A 15,297-nucleotide genomic window follows, 5' to 3' on the forward strand; every position below is an offset into this window, starting at 1 on the left:
GACTTACAGATTTGAATATTATACGAAATGTGAATGGATTTGGTGAGTTTTTAATTAGATCCCAAACATAAACTACTCCTTATTTTCGAGTAGGGGCTGATGATCGTCTGACATGTTCAACTCAGATGATGACATCGTTATCTTAATTCTTATTATGGGGAGGGGGGATAGTATTTAACTATTATGGAATATGTACCGTGCCAAAATATGAACGTAATTATTTTGAAAGCAATTATTAATATTGGGAGGGGGGGGGGTCTTTCTTAATTCTTCTGGACTTACAACTAGCAATTCAATAATTCTTACTGTAAGGCAATTTAATAATTCTTATTCTGACATGAGTACCATTATACTATTATGGAATACGGACAGTGTGGAAATAAAAACGCTACTATTTAGAAAGCCATTCTTAATATTGGGAGGGGATCTTTTTTAAATCTTCTGTACTTACAACTAACAATTTAATAATTCTTATTATAAGGCAATTTAATAATTCTTAACATGAGGAGGGTAGTATTATACAATTATGGAATAGGAGAAATCCTTCACAACTGAGATATTTATTTTTTGTTCCTTTTCTCCACATTAAAAAACGACCCTGGTGTCTAACTCTGTCCCGTGGGGAGGCATGGGAAATAGGAATAAGAAGAAGAAGAAAAAGAAGAGGCCGGCAAGGCAAGAGTACTTGAAAATGAGAATCATAAACATTAAAAATTCCTCTCTTCTAAGAATAACAAATATATTCAAAATCAAATTAAATTTCCTCATTGTTTATACGATCCCAAGCAATGCCGGGTAGCCCCACTAGTATAAGAATGTTTTTCAGTCTATTCTTTTAATAATAAATAAAACTTTTCATTAAGTATTTCCAAATATTTTAAAGTTAGAAGCATTTTTCACAACAGTTTTTTTTTTAAACTAAAATAATTGATGATTTCAATATTTTAGAACCGGGCATAATTTATTTCTTTGAAATATATTCAAAACTTAAGTTTTTCTTTGCCTAATTCATTTCTTTTAAATATATTTAAAGCTTAAAAGTTTTTTTTGTTTGTTTTATAACATTTTATCTGTAAATAATTTACATGATGAGAGCGGAAATAAAATAGCAAATTTTCTATTCTCTCGAACACATTCACTTTATTCCTTAAGTTCTTTATTCTCTCGAACGCTTTAATCATACGAACAAATTCACCTTAACAATTCATTAACTAATCAGTTTTAATTAAAGTTTTGATATGAACTAAAAATAAAGAGTACATTAAATTTTAGTTAACATATTTTCTTGTGTTTATCTTATAAATAAATATTGTTTGGTATTTGTGCTGTGGACTTACCATGCTGAAATAATGTTATTTAGAAAGCCATTCTTAATAGGGAGAGGCTTTCTAACTATTCTGCTCTTTCACCTAACAATTTGATAAAAAAAAAAAAATGATACCATAAAATTTAACTTGAAAATCCTATCTAAAATATAGCATGGTGCATACACTGCACAAGCACCATTATTATTATTATTATTATTATTATTATTATTATTATTATTATAATAACAACAATAATAAAAATAAAGGTAATTCATGAAGAACATGGACCCTGCATAAACGGGTTTTGATTTAATGGTTGCTCCCTAAAAAGCGCATACGCAAAAGGTTTTCATTGGTTGATTTAATCACAAACTCTTTTTTGAATGTACTATTTGAGGCAAATAAAAAAAAAAATAAATAAAAAAAATGGCCAAAAGCATTATTTGAATATGTATGAAAAAATAAATGTACCAAAAAATAAAAATATTTAGTGTGGGAAATATAATAATAAAAATAAATTAAAATGAAATGAAAATAAAATAAAAACAAGTACAAAATAAAAGTATGAATTGAATTAAGAAAATAAAAAAAAAGAAATGTTTACTATATTTTCTTAGTTTTTAACCCATGTTCACATTACAGTATGGTTGTCTTTTAGTAGTTATGTGAACTTCATTTCCGTATTCATCTATTCTGCACTGATATGAAGATGAAGACTATCGTGGAGTATAGGATTCCTAACCATGTAACTGATGAAAATATGCTACATGTTTTGATGAAAAACATGGGGGAAAAATAAACATAGAAGAACAGAAAACCAAAACTTTAAATATGACTTCTATATTTAAAGTAATAGTTATTTAAATATTTCAACATGTAATCTTGTGGGGGGGGGGGGAATCCAGCTCCCCAATAAGAGGCACTCTGGATAGGAACAAAAATAAACATTGTCTCAGTCATGAAGGATTTCTCCACCGGCCGACCGAGGACAGAAAAGGTGAATTGTAGCATCAGAACAGATACTACTACACTGTGATCTTGTCCCGAAGGCCAAGAATTGTTTGTGTTTTATGTTTCTTTATTTCCTAAATTCATAATTCAGTTTTATCAGTATTAGATTGTATATTGCTTTAAATTACGTAATTTTACATAGATAATATTTATATTTTATATTGAATAAGTCCAGTTTCATTATTAATCGAATTGGGTTCCTTTCTTTTCTTTTTTAACATGTTTTAATGCTCTTTTTAAATATGCTATCACATAGTATCGACAGTAACAGTTCGACAAATCTTACCTACATTGCCTTCAGGCATTTTTCAGTTAACAGGCCTTCTATATCTCGGTCGCCATACTTGTATACTTTGAAAATTGGTTCTGAAACTGTCGCTTTTGTATAGAAAATTGAGGTATGTTTTACAAAAGACATCAAAACAAAAAAACGATTCCATAAAAGAGCTTAAAAAGGGCAATCTGTCAATCTTAGAAAGTCCAAATTTAAAAGCAATATGGCGGCCTCAAATGTTGTACATTTAGTCTAATAAAAAATGATGAAAAATTATAAAAATGAAATTTGTTCGGGTTTTATTTCAGCCTTTGGGTCTAATAATGTGTTTTATATAAAAAGAAATAGTTTTTTTTTTTAATTTTTTGTCTGCCAAATAATTTACGCCGCTAAACTACACATTTACCAAAATTGCTTTGTTTACAAAATATAAACGAAACAGATAAAAACTTTAAAGTGTCGAATAAAAAGTCATGGCTTTAAAATTCTGGTATACCAAAATTCTTATTTAATTAAAAGATTGAAAGTTGTTTATTATTTATTATGTTTTTGTTTTTATTTCAGCATTTATTTATTTCATTTTCAATGAATTTTATTCAAATACACATGAAAAAAAAAAGATTAATAATTTTATTTCATTTTAGTAAGAAAGATAACGAAATATTATTTTAGTAATAACGAATTACTAACGGGGGGGGGTACATCTTTTCTGGTAATAATAAAAATAAAGTTTGTTTCATTTTGTTTTTGAGTTTCCGATTCAATGTTTAAGTTTGATGGACGCGGACGATTTTTGGTACTTCTACAGTTTATTGCCGAAAATGGAGACATTTTTTCGGGCACTTATTGTTAAAATCAGTATTATAAACTATGACCGAAGTAGGAAATAAATAACAAAAAATTAAAAAATTGCTTTATTAAAATTGTATTTTTTTATGCAGACTTTTCAATAAATGCCTTTACAATTATATTTTGATACATTTTTATACAATAAATGTTTTGGTTATCAAATGGCACTCACCCAGTTTAAATAATTATGAATATGTCATTTTCATTTTCTTTTTTTAATAATAAAAATATATATACATTTCATGAAATATTTTTCCGTTTTCATTACTTAAATCAAAACATTTCCAATTAAACAATTACGGATATTAGGGTCTGGCAAACAATTGTGAAAAATGAGCTGCATGTTTCCGTGACGTCAGGCTTGTGTTAACTATACGAACTATGGAAAAGCAGAAGCGACTTAATGATTTTTTAAAACCTTTGTTTATCTTCTTCAAACTGCAATTAATAATTAATCTTTGTTATAATTTTGTTAGGTTTTAAGATTTACACAGTTTAATGATTAATAATATTATAAACATTTGTATATTAAATATGAAATACGGTTTTACTGAATGTTCATTTGGTTACCTATGGGGTTCCATATTTTGTTCAGAAAAAAGAGAAACAAAATATGAGGGGGGGGCCTACAAAATGCTTAATATTTGTGCAATAATATTTTCAAATTTGTTTTAATCTGGCGATAAAATAGCTGACAAGAGTCATGTTTATATTAAAACTTAATATTTAAAAAAAATTAAACACAATTAAAAATCTATGTTGTAATGGAACATTTTGAAATAATGGAATTTTAATCGTTTTAATCTTTTAAAAATTAATTAATGTTTACGAAGTTTCTTTTTCTTGGCAATTCAACTGATTCAACTGAAGTAAATATTAATTCAAAAAACCACTATTTAAAAAAAAACAACATAATATTAAGTTTATATCAATTTTTTAATTGCAACTTCAAGGTAATTTTTGTTCAATATGTGTATTTAAATTTAAAAAAATAAATATTTTTTACTTATTTGAACTCTTATGTTTCATAATAAATAGAAATTTCGATAGATTTAAATATATTTTATTCAAATTTCGAAAAAATAAATAGGGGGGAGGGAACACGCACTAAAAAAATATTTCCTCTCATATATTTTATGAAAACTGCATTTTATATATAACTAGCGAGGGGTACCCGGCATTGCCCGGGTGTTTTTCGGGGTATGTGAAAAAAACCCAAAGCGTTGAGGACGCGCAGTTGGAAAATAGTAAAGTGTTTTAAAAAAAACAGGTGCGCGTTTTTGATTGACGTGACGGCGATAGGTATTTAGCAGTTATTTTGTGCGGGACAGTTGAATAAATGGGTTTGTTTGTTTTTAAAAACCCGCTCCCTGATGACGAAGTCGACATTGAACAAACTGGCTCTGGGCCTGTGATTAGAGTCGAGTTTCGCTTTTTTTTAATACCGAAAACCGAATGTAACGCGTGCCGATGCGGGAAATGTGGAATAATAACGTTTGAAAGTCAATAAAATTAAATAGAGAGGCGAGCTCCGTGGGTAATTCGTAGATATTACAATTTATAGATGATATAAAAAGTTTTAAAAAGTTGTGAACCGAGCAAGCCTTTCTCTGAAAGAAGCCTTTCGTGGACATCGAGGAAAAGTGAACATACATACATACATACATTTTCGCTTTTATATATATAGATTTCATGGTAATCGTGAAGAAAGAGAGAGCCTGTTTCCTCCGTTTGACTATAGGTGGCGTTACTGTCTGTCCACCCAGTTACGGAAGCACAAAATGTTTATAATGCCACTCTTGAAATAAAAATAAATGTTTTTGTTATATTTTAATTTTAAACATGTTTTTTTTTTGTTTGTTTTTGCAAACATATTTAAGTTTTATTTTTCCAAACATTTACGTTTTGTTGCTTCTTTATTTTCAAACATTTACGTTTTTTTTTTAAGCAAGCATAAACTAAATATTTTTTAAATATTTTTCTTTTTGAAAAGTTTGCTTATGCACTTATTGTACCGCGCTATTTTTTAATAGTAGTTTCAAGTAAGATTCAGGTTTTGCAATATCCTTTTTCAAATATATATAAATACTCGCGGAAAAGGTAAAATAAGTGCAGAAAAATTAAAAAAAAAAAAAAAAGGGGGGGGGGCCATAAAAGATTTAAAAAAAAAAAACGTTGATTTTTTTTTTTTTATCATAAGAGCGTAAAAAATACTCGCGGAAAAACGGTTGTACCCATAAATATGTTTAAAAGAAAAATATAGCAAAAACATTTAGTTTATGCTTGCAAAAAAAAAAAAAAAGTAAAAACAAAAAAACGTAAATGTTTAAAAATAAACAAGCATCAAAACGTAAATGTTTGGAAAAATAAAACTTAAATATGTTTGCAAAAACAAAAACAAAACGTAAATGTTTGAAAAAAAAATAAAACTTAAATATATTTGCAAAAAAAAAAAAAAAAAAAAAAAAAAAAAACATGTTTAAAATTAAAATATAACAAAAACATTCATTTTTATTTCAAGGGTAGCATTATATACATTTTGTGCTTCCGTAACGGGGTGGACAGACAGTAACGCCACCTATAGTCAAACCGAGGAAACAGGCTCTCTCTTTCTTCACGATTGCCGATTTCATTTTAAAATGGATAAGTATCGAAAATTTCACGAAAATCTGACCATTAATTGATTTTTGTTAGATTTATGAGATACGGGTATGTTTTCACGTTCGGAATGTCTACTACATGGGAACGTTATTTTAAAGCGCCAATTATGTTAACACGATTTTCGACTAGCAATTTCATTATTTTCGTTCAATGAAAAAAAATTTTAAATTATTACTGATTTATTTTGCCCTTCTTTTAAAATGGTACAAAAGTTATACTGATAATATTAATTTATAATTACATTGTGTCACATATAGGGTGGGGTAGTTCTGTGGTGAATTTTGGCAGTCCCTAACGGATATATGTTCTCTTTCCCTTTCTTTATTTACATTTTTTTATAGTTCTTTCCGGAAGTAATTAATATCTAGTTTAATTTTTTTGTTATTTATTTCCTACTTCGGCCATAGTTTAAAATACTGATTTCTCCCTCTCATTCTAATGACAAGTGCCCCCCTCCCGCAAATGGCGTCTCAATTCTCGCTGATAAACTGTAGAAGTACCCGAGCTTTGGTAAATATAAATCTACAACAGAACACCAACCACTCTAATTCAAATTTTTTAGGGGTAATTGAGGCCGCTGACAACGAATCTGATAATCAACCCCGTCGCAAATTTACCATTTGCATGGTATTAACCCCTGAATCCAAGGGCTATTTTCCGCCACGCACGAGTGCGTGGTAACATACACAACGGCTGTTGAATGTACCTTCATGTAGGAAACTGCCTTTTCACATGGTGTACGAATCTTTTGTGGAACATTTAAAATTATATGAAAAAGAAGAAAAGCACTCCAAGTGTGTGTGTGTGGGGGGGGTACAGAACATAGAATTTTCAATTTTTTTTTTTTTCATTGGCGGATAATTTAAAATTGGAAGAAAAAAATTGTCTAAAACAAAATTTAAACAAAAATACATTATAGTACTTTTTGGGGGATTTTTTTTTTTTTTGTCTTACGTAGTTGTCAATGCGGTTTACAAAAAGATAAGCACCAAACATTGTTTTTCGTTTTTTGTTTTTTTTAAATTACATTTTCACCACAAACAAGGCACATTGTCACTTTTTGGCGTAAAGGGCTACTATCAGGGCAACAACTACTGGGGTACTATGTAGGGATTTGGGCAGCAAGATGTCGGTTCACGTTACACTTGAACTTCTGCATGTCAGTACAGTTGGGGAAACAGGGATCTGGAATGAGATTCCAACGTCTAGCGGTTCTGGGGAAGAAACTACTGGAGTAGAAAGATCTTTTACATCTAAGGATCTCTACTGTGTGGGGGTGGGATTTAGCTGCCTGTCGGGTTTGTCGAGGGTGTTTACGTCGTGGGGGGCACAAGTGCTTGCAGTTCATCAGAGCATTCACCATTAAAATACTTGAACAGGCAGAGGGATGCAACATTTCGTCGATGAGAGAGGCTGAAGCTTAGATGCCAGGTCAGGGCCTATCAGATTGGCGACTCTCTTTTGAACCTTGTCAAGGAGTGAGAGACTAGTAGCAGATGCACCAGCCCAAATATGACAACAATACTCCATACATGGGCGAATGGTGGCCTTATAGAAGCACAGGATACTTTCGGTGTTAGTAGTTTTTAGTACGGTAGAGAGCGCCTACCTTCTTCGCAGCGGCCCTGGCAATGCTTTCAATGTAATTGCTCCAACTCCTGTAAACATTAGGGCAAGGAGTTTGAAACATGTACTCTCAGATAAAGAGTCGTTGTCCATTGCTATTGGTGGTAGAAAAGGTTTCTTGTAATTATTGAAGGAAACTAGTTTAGTCTTGGCAGCATTGAACGTGACCATCCATTTTTGTCCCCATTCCACTACAGATTGGAGGTCATCCTCTAGTATTTCTGCCATTTCTTTAGATATGTGTTCATTTGTTTTCCTGTCGTGCCTGGTATAGTGTGATGTCATCAGCATATATACCATCTCAGAGGCAATTTTGTCTGGGAAGTCATTTATGAATATTAGGGATAATGGAGGTCCAAGCATAGACCTTTGGGGCACTCCCGCATTTATATCATACTGTTTAGATGTACGACCGCCGAGGACAACCTGGATTTTTCTCTTATCTAAGAAGGATTTAATTATGTTAAGTATTTTTCCAGTGATACCGTATGATTTAATTTTCCTGAAGAGACCCTCATGCCATACCCTGTCAAAAGCCTTAGATATATCTAGAGCTACCGCTCTATCCTCCCCTGCTTTGTCCAGTAAATGGTATATACGTTCAGAGATTACAGTTAGGATGTCAGCTGTGGAACGGGCTTGTCTAAATCCATACTTTTGGTCAATCAGAAGTTTAGCATCTGTAAGGTGATGGACTAGAGCATAGTTAATTAAAATCTCAAATATTTTGGCAAAAAGTGGGAGGAGGCTAATGGGGCGATAATTTAATGGGTCAGTTCTTTCGCCAGAATTCTTGAATACTGGTACTACAGAAGCAGTTTTCCAACAGCTTGGAAAACAAGATTCATTAAGGCATTTGTTGTAAAGTAGAGAACTGGAGCTACTTCGGCTGAGCACTTTTTTAATAGCACAGCTGGGATGAGATTGAGTCCACATGCTTTTGAAGTGTCAAGGGTTTTTATGATAGCATGCACCTGAGCAGGGGTGATTTTCAGATCGTCTAGCATGGCGTCTGTCTGCATAGGAAAGTCAGGTAGGAGGTGGTTGAAAGGGTCCAATGTGGAGTTTGAGGCAAACCGACTGGTAAGCATGTTAGCCTTCTCGGTTGCTGAGCAAACAACCTTGTGATTGTTAATTTGTGGGGGAATTGTTGATTGCCCATTATTTACTACACTGTTGTAGATTTTCCAGAAGTTACGAGTTCCTAATTTTTGTGCCTCGATGCGTTTTTTTAGTGGTTCCAGTAAATTTCCTCTTAGCTGTTGCTATTTCTTTAACATTACTTCTAACTTCTATATACTTCTGTCTGTTTGAACTGGACTTATGTTGGTTAAATCTTTGAGCAATGGCAGTTGTGCAAGTAGAAGTAAACCATTGGGGAGAGTGGGGTTTGCTATAAAATTTCTGCATGGGAACATGTGCTTCAATGGCAGTTTTGAACCATTCAGTGGTCTCATTTGCGCACTGTTCAGCAGGAAGAGAAAAAATATTTCCCCATGGGGCATCTCTGATGGCTTCCCAGTCAGCCTTTTTATAATATCTCGTTATTTTGAGCACTGGCTCTTCAGTTTTGGTTCTAGTTTTTTCGGGCGATTTCAACCATTATCACTATGTTAGAGAATGGATCAAGAGAGAGAGAAAGGGGGAGGTGTGTAAAGTATATCGTAGACACGTTGACCGGAAGTCAAGATCAGCTGATCGGATTGCGTGTGAGTCACGTGATCAGGTTAGCTGAATCATAGAGATTTGGTTTGGGCTTAGAAGAGGACAGATGGTTTCACCGTTGTCTCTTCCCCTTCATGGGGGGGGGACGCTGACGTGTGTAGAAATAAGACATAGAAGACAAACTACACAAGCGGGAGATTCACTTTCCAATCCTTTTGCGAGACATCTGGAAAGTGAAATAAACTATAAAACCAATTCAAAAGTGATTGAATGTTCGTCCATAGCAGGTACCAGGTCTCTCCTCCAAGACGAGAGATGATTTCCAGATGGACCAACATCCAAGAAGCAGAAGGTATGTGTGAAAAAAATACATGTATCACACATTCACACTTAAAAGCATATGAACATATTTAATAGAAAGAACAGCTAGACGATCACACACGATCCGCTTTATGATACAACAAATATATAATATATGTCATCTCTTCTAATCCCTTATTAGAGATAACACAACAACTACATGATCAGCGTTCCCAAGTGGGCTGTTGGCATTCGTTATACAATCAGGAACTGTGGTCAAAAACAGATCTAGAAGTGATGCGTGTTGTTCTTGCTGGTCAGGGAAACGAGTTGGAAACGTAACCATTTGTGATAGGGAGTGAGATATAGAGAAGCTATGTGTTGTTCTGCTCGCTGCGTCTGTGTAAGTAGAGAATCCAAGCCAGTTTTTGTGGTGGACATTAAAGTCACCAAATACATGTACTTGTGCGTTAGTGTTGAGGGAGAGTGCTGTGTCTATGCTGTCAGAGATTTTGTTTATTATGGTGCAGTCCTGGGTTGAGGGAGAGCGGTAGAGAAAATAACAGTATCTAATGTTATGTTGCATGTTTAGTCTAAAGCACATAAAGGCTTGATCGTCCGATTCTAGGTTTGTTTCTCTAGTCAAGGGAAAGGTATTATGAATGTAAACTCCAAGTCCATGCATATGTCTGTCAGAGTCCTTACAGCAGAGTGGGAGATATCCAGGCATGTTAAAGTAGTTAGAGGGGATGAAGGAGTGTAGGTCAGTCTCACTTAGTGCTAAGATATCTGGGGTATTTGTTAGGAGAAATGCTTCAACATCAGCTAAATTGGTTCTAAGCCCACGGATGTTTGTGAATGCAAGCCTCAAGGGAGGAGGCAAGTTGGATTTGTTTGACCCAAGCCTTGCTTAAGCTTATTTTTAGATTGTACTGCCATCATATTTTTTTTAAAGAGTTTCAGTTTAGGTAAGGGGGAGCTGAACAAGAGGTTATGCAGAGTATCAGACATGCAACACAAGTAGACCATCAGCTGACCTTTCTTCAACTAGGATTGTGGCCTCAGGAAAGCCCACCGGGGATGAGTGCAGGGTCCCTTTCCATGCGCGACATGGCACTACAAACATCCCGATATTATACAACTGTTGATGGAGCAGCCGCTTTAAGCGCTACCAAAGAGTTAGGGCCCCTGTACTACCAGTAGGAAACAGCAGCCAGGAACTGTCAATCCGGTACCCTCAACCAATCAAAGGAAAGTGAACCCAATGTAATTGCACAGGCATATGTGGTACTTAAGCACTCCCAAGTGCCCAGTTTTGAGGAGTGGGATGTATTGGGAGTGGGGAAAACGGCGTTCATTGCCCTAGACAAGAAACAAGATCTACCACTGAGTGTTTCTGTCGAACCGCTTTACACTACAGGTGCTTTTGCAGTTTAATTAACCGTTTTTACGTAAGTAACGCGCCAACATTTACCGATTAGAATACCATTCAACATTTTTAGGAGAAGAACTTGTTAAGCCACACAAGTTCTATAATTGAACCCCCCCCCCGCAAAAAAAAAACCGAAAAACAAACATTTTTGGTGCTTATGTTTTTGTAAACCGCTCGTGAAAACTTTGTTTAAAATGCATTAAAAACTACGTAAGACAAAAAAAAAAAAAACAGAAAGTACTATAATGTATTATTTTTTAAATTTTGTTTTAGACAACTTTTTCTTCGAATTTTAAATTGTCCGCCAATGAATGAAAAAAAAAAAAAAAAATTGAACTGTCCGACATTATCCCCCCCCCCTTCACTTGGAGTGCTTTTCTTCTTTTTCATATAACTTTAAATGTTCCACAAAAGATTCGTACGCCATGTGGAAAGGCAGTTTGCTACGTGAAGGCACACTCAACTGCCGTCGTTTATTTTACCGCCGCGGCGCTCGCGCGTGGCGGAAAATAGTCCCTGGGTCCAGTGGTTAATACCATGCAAACGGTAAATTTGCGACGGGTTTGATTATCAGATTCGTTGTCAGCGACCTCGATTACGCCTAAAAAACTGAATTAAAGTGGTTGGTGTTCTGTATCGCTATATTTACCCGATTTTTTAGCAGTGAAAACCTATAAAAGTCGTCATTTTAAAGAAAATTGTGGGCGTGGACCTAATGAAAAAAAAAATGCCATATTTTTATATATTTGCTGCTTTTGTTTTTACCACTTTTTCATTTTGTTGCCTATAATAAAATTATATATCGTCGACAGAACTCGAACCCACATTTCGCGCCATTGTTTTTAATAATTTGACACGTGAGGTTTCAAACAGGTTTGAAATCTGAGGAAGTTCAAACTGATAGTGAAATTCAGAATTCAATCACACAGAAAACAATTGATTTTATCAAGCGAAAGCTATAAAATAAAAATAAAAACTGTTAATTAGGAAACAATTTTTAATGGAATTGCTTAGAAAAAAAAAAAAAAGTAAAACGTTAACATTTTTGTCTATGGAACAACGTAAATAGCATAATTGAACTCTTGCAAAACTTTTCCTGTTTTTATATTCGTCATTATTCGCGAATTAAAAATGTCTGCAGAAAAAAATTTACGTAACAAATAGTGATGTCAGTTATATTATCCTATATTTAAAAGCTTAAAATTTTATATACTGTTATTATATCCAGAAAAGCCGCAAGCGTCAGTCTCGTGCCAAGTTCAAAATAAATATTACTAGGTTTTATGAAAATGACACACATTAAATATTTGCACTTTCAGCGAAAAAAAAAAAGTTTGATAATACAACCGTTCCATCAAAAGTTTCCAAGACTTTCATTTAAAAACGTGATACATTAAAAACTTACAACTTACAGGGATTTGCTTTGATTTTGGAATTTTCCATCAGAAAAAAAACAACATGATATGAAATGATGAGCAGCGGTTATCAAAATACCGGTGTTCAATGCAAAAAGTTCCCTCTGCAATTTAGTCCGATGTTAAAAATCCCTTACAAATTAAACTGTCATAAGTACTCGCTAATATTATCAGAACGAGAATATTGCCCAGGGCTTCAAATCTCGACGTCGTCGGTATAGCCACAGCCATGGTATAGTTTTCTTGCGTATATTGAAGCGTTTTGCTGCCAAGATGACTGCCAAATTGTATCAATTAGTTTTGCCTGTTTTTAGAAACGGTGATAGCGATGATTAACCCAGTTATTAATTTGTTGTATATTTAAAAAAAAAAAAAAAAAAAAAAAAAAACGGTACTTGTTTAGTTTAAGCAAAACATTAAAAAAAAATGAAAATATTGAAAAAAAAAAAAAAATTATATTGTACGCACTCGTTATGGAATTAAGTTCTCATTAAAAAAAAAAATCACTCAATTTGATCAATAGGTACCTCCAACGCGCACCATAGTTTTAACCCCCCCCCCGCACTATATGTAACACGATGTAATTGTAATTTAATTCAAGATGACCATCCTATTTTTTTTTACCATTTAAAAGAAGAAGCTTCAAATAAACTGCTAATATATATATATTTTTAATTTTTACAGGATATAAAAATAATGAAAATGCGAGACAAAAATCGTGTTTACATTATCGACACTTTAAAACAACGTTCGTATATAGTAGCATTTTTTGAAGCCGTAGACACACCCATGTTTTAAAAATCTAGCAAAAGTAAAATAAGTCATATCTTCCTGAAATTTTCGATATTTATTCATTATTAAATAAACTTACACAAGGAAAGTAGGTTTCGTTAAATATAATAGAGGAAATATTTTTTAGGTGTTCTATTCACCCCCCACCCCCGCCCCGCCTGTATATTTCATGATCTGAAAACTAAACAAAATAAATGTAGGTCAATAAAAATGTCAACGTTTTTTAAAGCTGAAAAGATCAAATAATTAAAAAATAGTTACTTTTATATATATATGAAATCCTGTTATTTATTTCACTTACCTTAAAGTTATGAATAAAATTGGACATAAAATCAACATTATTATGTAAAAAAAAAACCCAACTTTTTCTTGATAATTTTTTTCTCGGTAATATAATTATTTGAATTAAAACAAAAACAAAACAGAATTCTAAAAAAATAATTATTTCTAAAAAGCTTTAAATGATATTAAATTCAAATTCGATATTGTGAGAAATTCCCTTTACACCACCATGTTCTTTGTTTTAAGCCGCCTACACAATTCTAGTAGGCAGTCTGTGATTCATTAGTTTGTATGAGCCAAGTTAATTATTTGGCACCTTTTTATTATCTTTCTTTTCTGTTTCAGTCCATGGTAAATGCTCCGCAGGAAAGGACTAACCAAGGACTGTCGGAAATTTATCTTGCTTCCAGATAAATCCGACGCTAAAGTAACTAACCTGAAAAAAAAAAAAAAATAACGGCATGGAATAAAAAAGGGGGGTATAAAGAATAAAATATAAAGGTCTTGCTTTGAAACGAAGAAGAGATTTTATTCACAATAAAATTAGTTGTAAATTTTTCCCTTTGCAGGCATTAAATTTAAAAAACGTCAAAGTAACATATAATGAAAAAAATAACACTGGTTCTCATAATGAAGATGTTGTATCCATGAACAAATACAATAATAAGATTCAAAATAGTAGTTTCTAATCACACTCTGATATGTAGTAAATTTTAGAGCGTACTCACAAATTGAAAGCTAGTCAGGCACGTGCCTTTATCTTTTTTTTTTCTCATTTAAAGTCCTTTTAGAAATTTCTCTCCTCCCATATTTGTGTGCAAACCGTAGACAAACAGATGGATTTCAGAAGCATGCCGCGTCGCATGTCTGGGGTATTCTTGCTGGGTTTTCTTCTTTGTAGGAGGTTTCAAAATTCCTTGTCACGTAAAATAAGGTCTTTTTTTTTTAAATAATTACACTCCTTCAAATTATGTGCAAAACGTATCAACGTAGATATTTTTCAGAAGCATGCCTCATCGCATGCCCGGGGTATTCTTGCCAGGTTTTCTTCCTTGAAGGAGGCTCCAAAATTCCTTGTCATTGGCGGGCAATGAACATGTCCAATCTCCATGTCGCGGGAACCAAAAAAGAGAGCGAATCTCGTGCTGGGCTCGTGACCTCATCACGGAGCTAGCATTTCCCTTTTCTCCCAATTAAAGGGAGTTTCGCACAAACCCAAAATGTATGAAACTAAGAATCAAAAAAGATACAAAATACAAAAAAATCAAATACAAGAACCAAATAAAAAATAATAAATGTAAACAGAGGGGATGCACCATTATTGGTACAAAACAAATTCCAAACGGATGGCTCCGAGAAGAATGCCTTATTAAGAACTAGCGAGGGGTACCTGGCGTTGCCTGGGTGTTTGGAGGTGTGTGTGGAAACTCCAGAGGTGGGGGGGGTTTAAAAAAATGTTTTGGTAGGTAAGTATGAGGATCGAACCCGAACCCTTGAGGCAAAGTTGTAAATTAAAGTGTGAAAAAAAAAAGTGCAACGTTAACCATTGCCCCACCGCGAGATGCTAACGGAAACACGTTTGAATTTATTTAATTACTTGGATTTGGCAGGTGCACGTTTTAATGAGTTAATGAAGTCAAGTTTGACTGCAGGATAGTATTTCATTTACTGCAGAACACTTTT

General features: G+C 33.3%; 1 protein-coding gene across 1 annotated transcript in view; it reads right to left on the bottom strand.

The window, feature by feature from the left end:
- The window catches only part of LOC145291211 (uncharacterized), a 169,980-nt gene extending 157,113 nt beyond the window's left edge, over positions 1–12,867 (bottom strand). Inside the window, exon 1 of the mRNA XM_080136796.1 lies at positions 12,538–12,867. The gene's annotated coding sequence lies outside the window, so the exon portion shown is untranslated. The remainder of the gene's footprint in view (positions 1–12,537) is intronic.
- Positions 12,868–15,297: the final 2,430 nt, after the last annotated feature.

The sequence above is a fragment of the Euprymna scolopes genome, chromosome 12, assembly GCF_053919585.1.
Source record: "Euprymna scolopes isolate OS-2025 chromosome 12, ASM5391958v1, whole genome shotgun sequence".
Taxonomy (NCBI): Eukaryota; Metazoa; Mollusca; class Cephalopoda; order Sepiida; family Sepiolidae; genus Euprymna; species Euprymna scolopes.